We start from the raw sequence: 14,979 nt of genomic DNA on the forward strand, positions 1-14,979 counted from the left end.
GCCCAAGACAAAAACTTAACCATCTCAAGAAAACATCAGCATTGTGTAGGGATAGTCTATCACAAGTCCCCTACTTCTTCCTGTAGGGGCTGATTTTCCACAAGTTAAGGGTAAAATGACCATTGAGAATACGTGGAAGTGTGTACAAAAGTCACTGCAGACATCTTTATTTTTCCCTCATGGTGACACCTTGTCAAATCATTGAGAGGACCCAAGGTGTCCGTCATAAGTGTATACATAACCTGACGTGAAATGTAGGAGGGAAGAAAAGGAACTCCACACAAATTGGATAACATGCCTGAGGCATCAAAATTGGGCATTGTCCACGTGGGCTAGAGAGGCAAACTCGGAGTAACCTGGGCTACTGAGGCAAACTCGGAGTAGCCTGGGCTACAGAGGCAAACTCGAAGTAGCCTGTACTTAGAACGCTACTTGTGTTCTTACATGGCCCCAACTCTTGCATGATTCTTTCAAAAACTAAAATTAATTCAATAAGTGGCCTTTCTTGCTAGTCAGCTACAACACTTTGAGTATCTTTCTATCACTACCCTCGCCAACATGTCCCATAGAAACCCTCCAGTCTCTCCTCTTGGGATTTTGGTTCTCTTTCCCCCAAATTCATGACTGAGCGCTACAAAGAGATGCCATGCTGTCTGAGGTGCAGACTATCTCAGGCTGTCACATGTCTCCTGACACTTTGAGCCCAGTGATCCCAAGACACTAGCCTGCTTAGCTCCAACAGCTTTCTTCTCCTGAAGGGAGAGCCTATGTGATGTAGTAGAGTTCTTTTCCATGCACTTTCTCCTCTGTGACAAGACTGTGGGCCTCTTCACCCACCCCGTGTATCACTTATCTCAATTCCTTATCATTTTTCTGTGGAATACTGGGAATCAGATCCTCAACCTTGTACTTACAGGCTATGAGCTTTACCACTGAACTCAATGTCACACAATGGCTACTAGCTTGACATTGACATTTCTTCATGGACTACTTTTCTTCAGACCCCCACCCAGGCCTCCTGTGCTAGAGCCCCAGTGTCCCATGTGACCCTTAGACACTCTCTGCATACATCTCAGTGCTTGGAAAGGTTATCCAGCAAAGGCTTGGTATGCTTTAGTCTTGCACGGATGGATCGTTGTGGTTGAAAAAGAACAGAGTGGGTAGCAGTAGAAGCGTGGGTGAAACGAGGTTGGCAGCATGTGTGGACTGGAGTGGAATATGACAGTAGAGGATGGCATGGTCCAGGTCCAAGACTAAGGCAGTGGTGGTTTGCAGAAGGGGCAGAAATCCGTAGAGCACAAGTGTGTCCTAACCATAATGACACAGGGTAGGAGATGAAGTCCCTGAGACTGACCGCCCCTGTCTGAGCAGGCACCCGCTGCAGGGTCAGGTGTAGACACTCTTCTTATGCTCTTGTTGAGAGCCAATTGCTCATGATATAGCTTGCTCATTCAGGGAGGGGACTATCCCAAGACACATTCTTTTAAGAGAATTAATAACTATCCAGGCAGTGTGGCCCCCTGAAACGGCTTTCACAGATTCCTGTAGCTTTTCCATCTTTTAAGCAAATGAATGGCACCCATTTGTAGCACAGATCTGTGTCCACACATGCTGTGCTGGGACGTAGGCTTTCAACTGTCTGTTTGCTATTTGCTTTGCTGTGTTTTTCTTGTCAGTTTCTTTGACAAGATTCAGCTTGGGGAAGAGGAAGTGACTAACCCGCTGCTCCTGAGAAAACATAAAAGGAGCCTGGATCCCAGCACTCTTCAGTGTGTGCTGTTCATCTTTAAAAGATTCTTGGCAGCAAATGTTTGCACAAAGGCCGATAGTTAAATAGAGGGGATTACAATACTCTTATTATTACACAAGCTCTAAAAGGAAAGAAAGAAATGTACTGAACAGTGTGTCGGTTGAAAGGTTGAAATCCTTCTTGCAAAATATAAAGACAAATAAATTATTCACATAAAAAAAACTTTTTGGTCAGCCTTGACAATGGTTAGCATGTGAAAGTAATATGATAAATTAAAGGCTTGGCTGGTTCTGTTGTCCTGTATAGTTAATATATCACTATTTACAGGAAGATGTCTCCAACTCTGGCAGTGTTTTACAGAATAGTTTTGTGAACACCAATATAAATGAATATTTCAGGCAAGGATGCTGTTGCTGTTTGAAGATGTTGTTGGAGCTGGCCGGTGGCCTCTATGGTAGACTCCGAATGGGAAGCTTCCTGAAGAGCCAGTGAGAGAATAGTTAAGGATTCCATGTACACAGGGAGGTCCAGCTCCCTTTGGGTTTAGTCTGGAGTCTTTTCCTGGATTGTATTTCCAAGTTTGTGTTTTTGTTTGCTCTTAAAGAGTGAGGTGACCAGACGTGGTGGCTCATGCTTGTAATCTGAGTACCGGGAGACAGCAGCTGGGGGAGAAATTCAAAATCGTTCTTTACACAGGAAGTTCAAAGCCAGCTTGGAATACAGGAGAAAGGCATGGAAAGGGGGTTACTGTGTAACATGCACAAATCCAATAATATCCATTTTTAAATGGGGAGTCCTGAGCTAGGCATGGTAATTCACACCTATAATCATGGAGTTTGGGATGCTGAGGCTGGAGAATTACCAGGAGTTTGAGGCCATGCTAAGCTACTTAATGAGTACCAAGCCATCCTGGCTGTGCCTTGGGGCCCTGTGGACTGAGGGAAGCAGGCAGAAGACTGATTTCTACAGCCACGAGCAGTCACTATTTCTCCACCGTGAGGAATGGTTTCTCAATGTTTCCTCTCATGTGTGGAGGAAGCTCAGACAGGATCTAGGCCCACATACAGATGACAACGGGAGACTTTTCTTTAGGCCCATTTTCAATCTCAGGGTAGCAGAAATGATAGTTTTCACTGTAAAGATGGGATAGGTCAACTCTACCACTCCTGGGACAGCCTCAGGGAGTTAGGGCCCTGGGGACATCATTGTATAGACTGGGATAGTGCTACTGAAGGAAGCTGTGCCGTACAACGTCTATGCTGTCTTTTGTGGCTCTAGAACCAGTGTTAAAATCAGGCACAATGGAGAAGAACAGAGCAAAGACCCCATTACAAACTCAAGACCTGGACCAAGGAGCAAAGCAGGTGAGAACTGGGAGGAATTCACTGCAAACATTGAACTTTGGGAAGATGCCTAGATCCATACCCTTGTAGGACCAGCCCCGATTCAACACATTTTAGAAGATAAAGAGCAAAATGCTAAACAGATGGATTGCTTTGGTTTAGTTTAAAGACAATTAAAGAAGAAAAAGAGGTAAAATAAAACAAGAAATGATGGCAAAAAGAAATGAGGGATGCTAGACACAGATTACTGTACTAAAAGGGCTATAGGGCAGACTTTCAGCTGAAGAAAACAATCAAGATAAATGTCCCTTCTCCTATGACTGATTCCAGTTCTATCTATCATCTGTCTGTCTATCCATCTGTCTATTTCTATATTTCTATCTATTTATCTTTTATCTATATCTATCTATTATCTATCATCTATTTATATCTATCTAATCTATCTATTGATAGCTCTATTGATCTATTTATCTATCTATCATCTATCTACCATTTGTGTGTGTGTGTGTGTGTGTGTCTGTTCACCTCTCTCTGATAGATAATGGATCCCCTATAACTTGTAGAATATTGTGGAAGTATCTGTCAGGATATGTCTGTGAAAAAGGGAGGATACCCATTCCACACCCACCATAACTCTTGCAGGTGATTTTTTTGGGCCCTCCTTCTTCAAGACATCCAGGAGGAAGGTCCTAATATCAGGATACATTGATAAGAAATAGAAGGAGTGGGCTCAGAAGGTCACTTAGCAACGTCTACTAAAGGTATGCAAATAGCTCTGGGAGAGAGGAAGGACAGGAACAGAGGTAAACACACCTAGAAGAAGTTCAGTCTCATGCACCCAGGGCATGAAGAACCAAAATGAATGCAAACAGTGTAACTAGACTTGTATCTATTACCTTGCACAAAAATTAACTCCAAATGGATAAAAGACCTAAGTATAAAACCTGAAACTCCTGGAAGAACACATAGGCAGTACCCTAGGAGATATGGGTGTAGAAAATGACTTTCTGAGTAGAAATTCTTTTTACCAAGGAATTGAGGCAAACAACTGACAAGAAAGAATTTATAAACTAAAAAGCTTCTGCACAGCTAACACCCAGTCAGGTGAAGAGGAAGTCACAGCTAACATCCAATCAGGTGAAGAGAAAGCCACAGCTAACAGTCAGGTGAAGAGGAATCCACAGCTAACACCCAGTCAGGTGAGGAGGAAGCCACAGCTAACACCCAGTCAGGTGAAGAGAAAGCCATAGAATGGAAGAGTCTTTGGCAGCCATACGTCTGACAGAAGATTAATATCAAGAATATATAGAACTCAAAAACAAAGAGTCAACCAACCAACCAACCAACCAAAACAACCCATTCAAAATGAGCCTGGGACCTTCTCAAAAGAAGGAAGGAAAATGACTAAGAAATATCTCAAAAAATATTCATCATCCCTAGCAATTAAACACACACACACACACACACACACACACACACACACACACACACACACACCAAAATAGCTTTGAGATTTCATCGTATCCCATTCAAAATAGCAAAGAGCCATAAAACAACAGACAACAAATACTTCAGAGGGTTCTATGTAAAAGGCCTGAGGACTGGAGACATGTCTCAGTGGATAAAGTCTTTGCTGTATCAATATGAAGGTCGGAGTTTGGACCCCAAACTCATGTAAAAGCCAGAGGGGTGTCTCAGCCTTCCAGGAAAGGAAGATGGAGACTAGGAACCCCCGGTAAAGCTGTCAAGTTTGAGGAGCCAGTTGGCAAAGAATAAGTTTGATTAAGACTTGAGCCTGGCTCAAAGGACAGAAGCATGATCAAGAAAGAACCAAATTTCCACCTTGGACGTAGCTCTTGTGTGCACATGGCATGTTGCACAAACATGCACACCCCCTCCACACAAATGTGCATGCACAAAGGCACACATATCACATACACCTTCACATGCAATAGTGTTAAAAGAATTTTGACTCAGAAAATTCAGTTACTTAACACATAAAAGCCTCAGTGCTAGAAGGCAGTGCCTTGTGGAATGCTGCCTGGGAGAGTTAGTTCTGAACTACCACAGTTCAGCTCAGCCCCATTCAAGGACATCCCATGTGCTCCCACTGCAGGGATTGCTACTGCTTCAGGAAACCAAGGCAACAGGAGCTTTAAGTGTCCACAGTGGGAAGAAAAAAATGGGCTCTAAAGTCATGGAGTCCTTGGTGCAGGCACCACTGGGGAATTAATAGCCACTGGGGACAGTCGACTCTTGAGTTGTTCATCAAACCCCAGGCAATGCTCCTGCTGATCACTGCTTTGTTCAGTTATGTGTGGTGCAGGATTCACCTCATGAGTATTTTACTGTTCAGCTGTGTTCCTCTAATATACACTAGCTTACGTTTATATTCAGTCTACACACTAGATTAAATTGGAATCTATCTAACTCAAGGACATAGAAACAGATGCCTTCCAGATGCAGTCATGTGGACATTTTGGGGGATTCATTTAAAACATCAAATAGACACAGCATGAACGTGACTCTCTCTCTCTCTCTCTCTCTCTCTCTCTCTCTCTCTCTCTCTCTCTCTCTCTCTCTCTCTCTCTGTGTGTGTGTGTGTGTGTGTGTGTGTGTGTGTGTGTGTGTGGTGTGTGTTTGTCAGAGAGAGAGAGAGAGAGAGAGAGAGAGAGAGAGAGATTGAAGTTAGTCTTTTTATTCCAGGGTGTTTTTATATCCAAATGAGGACTAGACAGACAACTGTTACTCTATGGCCTAAATCTGGAAATCACATTTTATATAAGGTTGGAAGTCACCATTTGGGTAGTTATATACTCCTTACAAAAGGTGAAAATTTCAATTTCAGAAGAAGGACGTAGAAAGTAAAAACTGTGTTGTCAATAGTAAAGTGAGTGTGGATACCTGTGTGTTGAGCTGTGGGGACGAGCATCCACATCTGCACGTGTTTAAGCACCGCTGCCCATACTTAAGCTTACATGACGATATACATGGTGCTTAGCACTGGGCTTTTGTGGTCAGAGATCAGATTTGAACATGCATCCCAAGGCTGGTGTGCTTAGAGTCAATGGCAGCTGGCTCATTGGTGGCTAGTAGGGCAGTGGCATTTGTAATGAGCTTGTGAGGGCCGCACACAAGGTTTAGTCTGTGATGGGCCCATGTCATAGGTGGGACACTGGATGTGTCTACGGTGTCAGCTGTGCCTTGAGGTTAATTCTAATCATGTTAGGTCCTGTGCTATGGCTGTTTCTATCCAAGAGGTTGTTCTAGTGATAGGAGGGTTCATGCAATTATGAGTTTATAACTTCATTAAAGTAGCACAACACTATCAAATAAACCAATCATAGATTCAAATGAAACATTTTGAAATTTGCTATATTTTCTAAAGTTGGCTTTTCCCAGTCACTTGTCTGTGTAGTAGTATCGCTATGACCATATTTTAGAATTTCTTTCTGTTTCTGAGATAATTTCTGTAAGTGGTATTTTAAGCTTTGGAATCATTTCTTAGAGACGTACAACATCAAACACCTCACTTCTCAGTCTAGGACTGCTGGCCTGGGAATGTCACAGCCTAGAATGCCTTGTCCTCACTCCTCAATCCCAGTTCCTACTTTCTCCTTCTCAAGAATGAGTATTTATCTCCTTTATGTTCTACACACAATTAGAAAATCTGTCCAGTTCCATCATGGTGGTGAATTCCCTGCTTCTCTCCAGTGAAACATAAATTTTAGGCATTTTATGAATAAGAATGTTACAGTTGATGAGGGCTTATGTCTTAGGATGGACATGTAAAAAGAAACACTGTGAACTGCATCTTTAAGCATCTATGGTAATAACCGAGATTAAAGAACAATGAAGCTCTCATGGTTTACCTTGGTAAAACTTTGGCTTCCAAGAACGTATGACAGCCTAAGAAAGATAACCCTACCTTCAAATAATGGATCTTGACTTAAAGCATGAAGGTTTTGTCCATGTGCTGAGCAATTTTCTGTTCTGGAGGTTTTTTGTTTGTTTGTTTGCTGTTGTTATAACAATGACGTTCAGTGTTTTAGATTAAGAGATGAAATTAATATGTGATAGAGAGGGTATTAAATTGGAAATGGCGACATGGGTCCTTGACATACTTTAACTTTTTTTCATTAGATATGAGAAACCAAGTTGAATGTTATCTTTAAAGTACCACCTGCTACCCATGTGTCTGAACAACTTTGTGGATACTGTGGGGTTCTGAAGGCAGGCAGCAAGAACTCTCAGCCTGCTTGTCCTTACACTATTTTGTTCCTCTCAGGGTAATGTAGACTAGGTAGTGACAGAGGCAGACAGCTGCATCTATAACCACAGAGGAACCTAGAGTCCACATCAGCTTCACCCAAGCTCCACCCAACACACCCATTTGAAAACTGAAGTTCAGCTTGCACCAGACAGAATCATCCACCACTGAGCTCTCAGGGAGCTTTAGACAGGTCTGGTGCAGGTCACATGGGTATGGTCTATTTACAGTCTTGTAAAACATGGTAGTGCACATGAGATACACTGAAAGAAAAGTTAGTCATGTTGGGATGGAAGCAAATCAGAATATTGAAACAATATGACCGAGAAATGAAAACTTACCTACCTTTTTCCCTGGAGGTTTTAAAATATAGAACTCATTCAAAGTGGCTTTGAATGTATTCGCACAAAAATATTTCAAAACTCTTAAGTTCTCTCTGTTATGGACCAAGTGAACACAAAGAATATTGTGTCAGGCTTTCCACTGTAAATGTGGTTTACCACCTTTGCCATAAAGTGTGACCATGGCATTAACTGTCTTCAGTCTGAAAGTGATGTTTTTATGTGCAACTTTTCCATAAACAGATTGAAAAGAATAACTATTAGGAAAGTTGTTCTTTAGTCATGCATAATTACTGGGAGTGTACTGTTATTGCAAACGTGAATTACATTCATGCAAATTCAAAAGCATTATAATGGAGCAGCTAATTGTTCCATAATTGGGTATAATTATATTTTATTTGAAGAAAAAGCAAAACCACTCACAGGAACTCAACACTGGTCTGAGTGCCTCTTTTTTTCTGAGAGAGATGAGCCTCAAAACTGGCTGCACCTCACTGTTTTGTTACATGTAGCCTTGACCATCACAGGCAAGGGTGCTTTGTACATCTCCAGCTTTCCAGAGAGGAAAATGTTGGTATCTCGGAATCCCTGTGAGGAATTGGCTTGGACTTTCTCTGAAGAAAATATAAATGGATTTGCTTAATGGGACTTCAGGTATTAGAATGATTAATAGAATACGTGTCATAGTGAGGCCTTTCCATCTGCAGTAATGAGTTATAAGCATTAACTGTGTATTTATTCCCCGTTAACCCCATTTCTAATTGGCATGCGCTAGCCCAAGGCTTTTAAGATCTTTTAGGATAATTAAGTTAATAGGACAGTGCAGATCACAGCATGACAAACAGACAGCCGGACTCTGACAGAGCAAGTCTACAGACCATGTAGACCGATGACCACTACTGCTGAGATCCAGAAGAAAAGCAGCTAGTGACATGGAAAAGTGAAAGACCCGAGGCATCTGTCTGTCTTTGCACTTGTCTGTCCAATCAACATCAGAGGTCTTAGGAGGCAGGAACTTCTAGATGGAAAACTCTTGGTTGGCTTAATTCCTTATACCAGTGATTTTTTTTTTTTTTTTTTTTTTTTTAGCCCCAGGTCAAACATTTAAGAGTTTTTATGGTAACTTCAGGCTTTGGTCCATTGACAAATGTAACAATAAAAATGCACATATGTCAGCAGCCGCTGCCTCCCTTTTCTTTATTTTTTTCCAAACCTATATTTTGTCAGTTTTGCCCTTGCTGCTAATCCTTCTCCCCCGCTTTCTCCCCAGGGTGCTTACTTGGGCAGCACCAGGCATTTGTTCTAACAACCTGCTCTCTGCCTAAACTAGGGAAGCTGTTGTCCTGGGGCAGTGGTGTCTGTCGGTCATCAGGGTGCCACAACATCAACAGTCGGAATGGCCGGCTTCTACCAGATGGAGAGGAAACCATCCAGAAGCTGCTTCAACCGCAGAGCCAAATCACGTGACACTCATGTCAAGCCTCTTTCCTCATCGTGGCATAATGCTTTCTTTCATTTGTGCCGAGTCTCCATAGGAACACGGGATGCTGCCATGTTGTTGTGTCCTGTGAACTGAGCTGTCTCTCTGGGAAGGTGGAGGCAGGCTCAGATGACTCAGAAAGCTACGGAAACAGATCATGCCTAGGAAGTTCAGGAGGCGATGAGTCACCACATCCTAAAGGTTAGAGAGGAGGGAACAGCTATGGGAGAGAGAACTCTGCCCTGCAGCTTCGTGAGAGTTGGGTAGAAAGCTCCAGGAATACAGCTTTCCATGTTGAGGTGGGCTTTGGCTGAAGCACATGGCTTTGCCCTGAGTCACCCAAACGGCTGTAGTACAACCTTTTATTAATACTCCTGTGAGCAACTGCAATAAGCGTGTTTGTTAACCAAGGTGGACTACAGGGAAATAGTTCTTGGCTGGCCATTGACTCTCTGTCTAGGTTGAATAGACACGTGTTCACATCTCCCCCAAGAAAACTCACGCAGGTCAATATAATATATGGACCACAAAAGCTCCTGACCAGAACTGGGTAAGTGAAACCGTCAGGGCTGATTTAAGACAGCCTTGGATTTGAACTATTGAACAAATAAAAAGTAGATCAAAACCATGAAGTTAATTGAAGTTATAGACCAGAGTCACAGTGATTCTGAAAGATGAATGATTCAAAGAACTTAACCAAGTGGTCAAGGTCTGTTTTTTTCTCTTGGAAATCTTGTACACCTTTGTGCATCATTTTGCATCTTACAGGAGGAAGGTCTATAGAGCTGAGGGGACACTTCATCCAGTGCCACGACTTGAGAGGGAGGACATTATTGTCTGCAAGGATGGATATATATTACAATTAATCAGGCCTTTAAATTTTAATTTGGAATAGAGGAGACAATCTTAGTTTTGAAAACTTTTCCCAACAATCAGCAGAGTACCCAATTTACCTCTAAGATTTCTGAAAGAAATTCTGAAAACTTGATGTGAAAGACTGTCAGCTCCATTACTTGTGCCAAGGCATATGTGTTTGAATCAGTTATTTCTTTCCTCTATTTAATGTGCCTAAGGGCTTTGAGAATCATCTGTTCTAGAGAAAAGGGCTTTATCTGGGACTTAAATAGGTCATTTAACTTTATTGTGATTCCAAATCCACTAATTCCTGTAAAACACTTAAAATATATTTCCAAGTTCAGTAAAGTAATTGAGAACTTTAAAGCCAAAAGAGACATTCAATTTGCACAATTACACTATTTACTGAATGTTATAATTTCTTTAGTTATATTTCAACAAGGCTTCCAAGTCTCTGAATATCAGATACTTTGAAAATGTGATAAATTTATGTTTCTAAAACAATGCAATCACAGATTTTTATCCCCACTATTCACTACTTGATATAATTATTTTATAAGTAATTATTTGACCATGGGCAGTTTATAACAGTCATGGCCCATGATCAAATGAGTATTTCTCATATAATTGCATTTTAACAAATTCCATTTAGGAAAAACAAGTGACACTCCCAACTATAGTTCAATGATATGGTGATGGGTCCACATTCAGACTAATGGTCCATTAAACTGGAGTGCAAGGTTAGAATCAAATGCTAAACCCAGATCAACCTCAGTGAGGTTCCCTTCTGTACTGAAATGGCCTTGACATAGGTCACTAACTTAACAATGGCTGGGATATTTGGTTTGAAATCAGAGGTTGTGTGGGCTGTTTCTTGGCTTCCCCATCGGTGGAGAATGCCATCTATGAGACCAGGATGGCTGCGTGGGTGAGCACTAGCCGCAGGCATGATCACCTTTTATTCAGCAAGAAGCATCAAGTCTTAAACAGCAGACCCAGGGAAACCCGAGCAGGTGTTGTGCTCAATGGGTGGATTGTCTTTCTGTGTAACTGTGGTTAGCAGCAGTTGGGAAACTGAACATTGTGGAGCTTGTGCTTGATTCTGCAGTGTTGGGTGATTATCCTGAGGTCAGGAAGATGAAACCTGAGGCCTACTGGACACACATTGTTAGCATATCTAAGCCACTTTGCTTCCAGCTCAATTTTAAAAAACCGTTCAATGAGGTGTGTCTACGGCCCTGCCAGACCTGCTCTTTTTCTCTTGTGTTAATCCCTAAACCAAACTGCAGTTGTTCCAGTCTGCATCTTTGGCTGCATGTGATTTTTTTTTTTAATACTGCTTAAGCATACTAAATTGGTACAAAACAAGAACTAGTTTAAATTGGACTGGGCGTTTGGGGGAATTTCATAATTTATTCTTGAACTCTGAAGTTGGTTTACTACTTGTTTTAATTAGTATAAACAAATAAGGATATATCCCGGGGTGTTTTAAAAAATATTTATTATGCAGTAAGTTCAGAAGTGGGGGGGGAGGGGCTAATGATTAACAGTCAGAGAAAGGGTGGGGAATATGAAGGGCAAAGGTAACAGAAGATAAAATATGTAGGATAAAAAACTGGAAGGTTTAACATGAGCACTGCCATTAATAGCTGTGTGTGATATTCAGCATTTGTGTTAAATTAGTAGATTTTTGCTTCTATGGCTCCAGGAATAGGATGGTCATGGTATGTCAAGGATGGGCATGTTGATTTCTTCAACAGGATCCATTTTGAGTGCATCCAGTTTGTATTAAATATGCACAGAAAGTATCCTCAAGAAGGATATTGTAAATCAAATGACATAGTATTCCCAGCTCACACTGGTAAAAATGGCTGTCACCAAGAAGACAAACAATCAGTGGTTGTTTGAGAGGATGTGGGGAAGGGGACATTTACACACTCTGTTGGGACTGTGAACTGGCACAGCCACTGTGGGAATCGGCAGGCTCCCTAATAGGCAAACATACAACAATATATGACTCATCTACATGACTCCTGGGTGTACACAGAAAGTTGTGCCCCAGAGATGTCTGCACATTCATGTTTATTACAGCATTTATTCACAATAACTAAGAAATTGAACCAGACAATACGTCCATCAACAGATGACAGAAATGTGAATTTTATTCAACCATAAAGAAAAATAAAATCATGATACTTGCAGGAAGGTAGATGCAACTGAAAATCAATGTGTTAAGTGAAATAAGCCAGAATCCAAAAGACAAATATCACATTTTTTCTAATACATGTTAGAAGAATATATTGACATCAGACTATATATAACATATTTTCATGAATTTAGAAAGGGCATTCAAGAGATAGAAGGGGAATAAATGGAGTGGGGTTTAAGGGAGATGAATGTGGGAGAAAGTCTTGTATGTAGAGTCTAGGCTGAACCATATACATGATACATACACATCTGTCATGGGCCCACAAGGTAGATGATCTGGGAGAGGCTGAGTAGGAGTGAGGAGAAAAGGGGGCACAGGAAAGCATACCAAAGTGCAATGATACACGTGTAAAAAATTTTCATAGTAAAATGAACGGCTGTATATTCTTAGCTCAGATTGTCTTATGGTTAACATATTGCATAAAGATGTCATATTTGTTAAAAGTAGATAAATAATATTCATATGCAACCGTTAACTAGACCACAGAGTATATATGAACTGTAAGAGACTCTCACCAAGCATCCATTTTTTCAGTTTCAGATTCTAGTTTGAAATCCCAGGCTGCCTTGCTCATCCCATCTCACTGACAGCCTCTGGCCCGTGAGAGATGAGTACTATAGGTTGTAACACAGCTCCTAGTGTGGGTCTGGTCAATGGTTTTCTATCATGACAATTGAGAAGTGAGCACTGGGGAGCAGACCTCTCTGGGGAGAAGTAGTGATATGTATTGCATGGGTGAAGCCCATCAGCATATCCATCCCAGGCAGTCCACATGCAGGGCTTGTCCAAGTAGATGCTGGGTGGTCATGACCCTCTGCTCTAAGTTGGGTGTTTCTGTTTTCAAATGAGACTACTGGGGAGTCAGTCATTAAATCCATCCCAAACTGCCAAGGAAAGATTCTCCCCATCTTCTGAAGAGATTTTATAAATAAGATAGATATAGACTTTCAGATGAGATTGGGGATGAGATGAGAGGACACCCAGAGACAGTCATGCTCTCCTTCTACCACATAGGTCCTGAAGACTGAACCAAGGTCGCCTTCACTTGCTGAACCTTCTCACAGTCCAATGCAGACCTTTCATGCTTTCCGCAGGAGTGTGGAAGGACTAATTTGTTGGAAGAATCTGAAAGTGATTGGAGTTACATCTCATTCAGATGCTGAATAAAATTATTCCTTGAAATCATCTCGTGGTGGGCTTCCCTTTGTTGGGAGGCTTTTAATCACTTCTTCAGGATCCTCTCATTTTGATCAGATTTTAATTTCTCCATTATTGCATGTTGTTGGATTGTGTTTTTTTAATACATATGCATTTCTTCTAGGCTGTCCAAATTAATGATGTGTGCCTTCATAGAGACCTGGATCTGGCCCTTTTGTTGCTGTGGAGTTCCTTTGTGGACTGTTTATCTTTTCACTTTCACTCGTATTTATTTGGATCTTTTATTTTTCTTTCTTAGTTGTTTTGTCAATTTTCTCTTCTTTTCTAAATTTCTTAGATTTTGTTCTATTATATCCCTGAATGCTGTTAATTTTGGCTCAGATCTTACTGTTTTCCATCTGCTGATTTTGGGTTTAGCTGCCTTTTCTTTTTCTAGTTCATTGATGTAAAGTGGTTTATTGGAGACATCTATTTTCTTTATCTAGGCCTTCTCTCAATACATTTCCCTGCTGACTCTGAACTTGTCAAATCCCATGGTACTTTTTACCCCCTTAGAACCTCCACAGGCCCCCGTGTGTTGCTAGTGTGTGCTGTTCAACCTCCAAACACGGGTTTTCTTTGGTTTTGTTTTCCCTCCTGATATTGATCGATGGTTTCACAACATTGTGGTTGAAAAGAATACTACAGATGATTTCAGTCTTCTTAAGTTCGGATATGTCTGTGCCCAGTGGAGATCTTTCCTGGAGACTTTATCTGTGTGCTTGAGGTGAACGTGTGCTGTTGCTGTGGGGCGCAGAGCCTGTCACCAACCCTCAGTGCAGTCCTCTCTGCTGTGTCCTTATTGATTTCCTGTCTGGATGATCCATCCTTTGGTGAGAGTGAGGTATTGAAGTCCCTACTCTTATTGTATTGCTATCCATTCCTCCCTGTAGTTCTGTTAATATTTGCTTTATACATTTTGGTGAGCTGATGTTGGGTGCATATATACCGATAATAACAGTATCCTCTAGATGAATTGATCTCTTCATCATTATATAATGAGCTCCTCTGTCTCTTCTGACAGATTTCAACTGAGAGTCTACATTATCTAATGCCAGCTTAGCCACTCCGATCATCTTTCAATTACCATTTCAGTAGAATCTCCCTTTCCATTGTGTTGGTGTCCGTTTCTACACCATGTAGATGCTCTCCTGGCAGTGTATCGCTGAATCTTCTTTAAAAAAATTTATTCATTTCGCTGCTTTGTGTATATTGATTAGCATTTTACTCCTCTTATATTTAGCTATTGGCCCTTTATCTTTTCAATCTTCTGTATAGCAATACTGCCTTCTCACATTCTTCCCATCATATTTTATTTCATTGTTCTCTTGGACTAGAAACGTTTGAATCCCTTTCTCCCTGCCTTTTGTGTATTTTTGGGGTTGCCACAAGGCATATGCAAAGCATCTAACATTACATGTATTTTAAGGCAATAAGAACTTAAATCCCATTTTATCTGGATATCTACACTTCTGCTTCCTGAGTTTTATGCCATTGACATTAAACACATCTTTTCATATTCCTAATCATTAAG

The sequence above is a fragment of the Peromyscus maniculatus genome, chromosome 15 (assembly GCF_049852395.1).
Source record: "Peromyscus maniculatus bairdii isolate BWxNUB_F1_BW_parent chromosome 15, HU_Pman_BW_mat_3.1, whole genome shotgun sequence".
NCBI classification, from domain to species: Eukaryota; Metazoa; Chordata; class Mammalia; order Rodentia; family Cricetidae; genus Peromyscus; species Peromyscus maniculatus.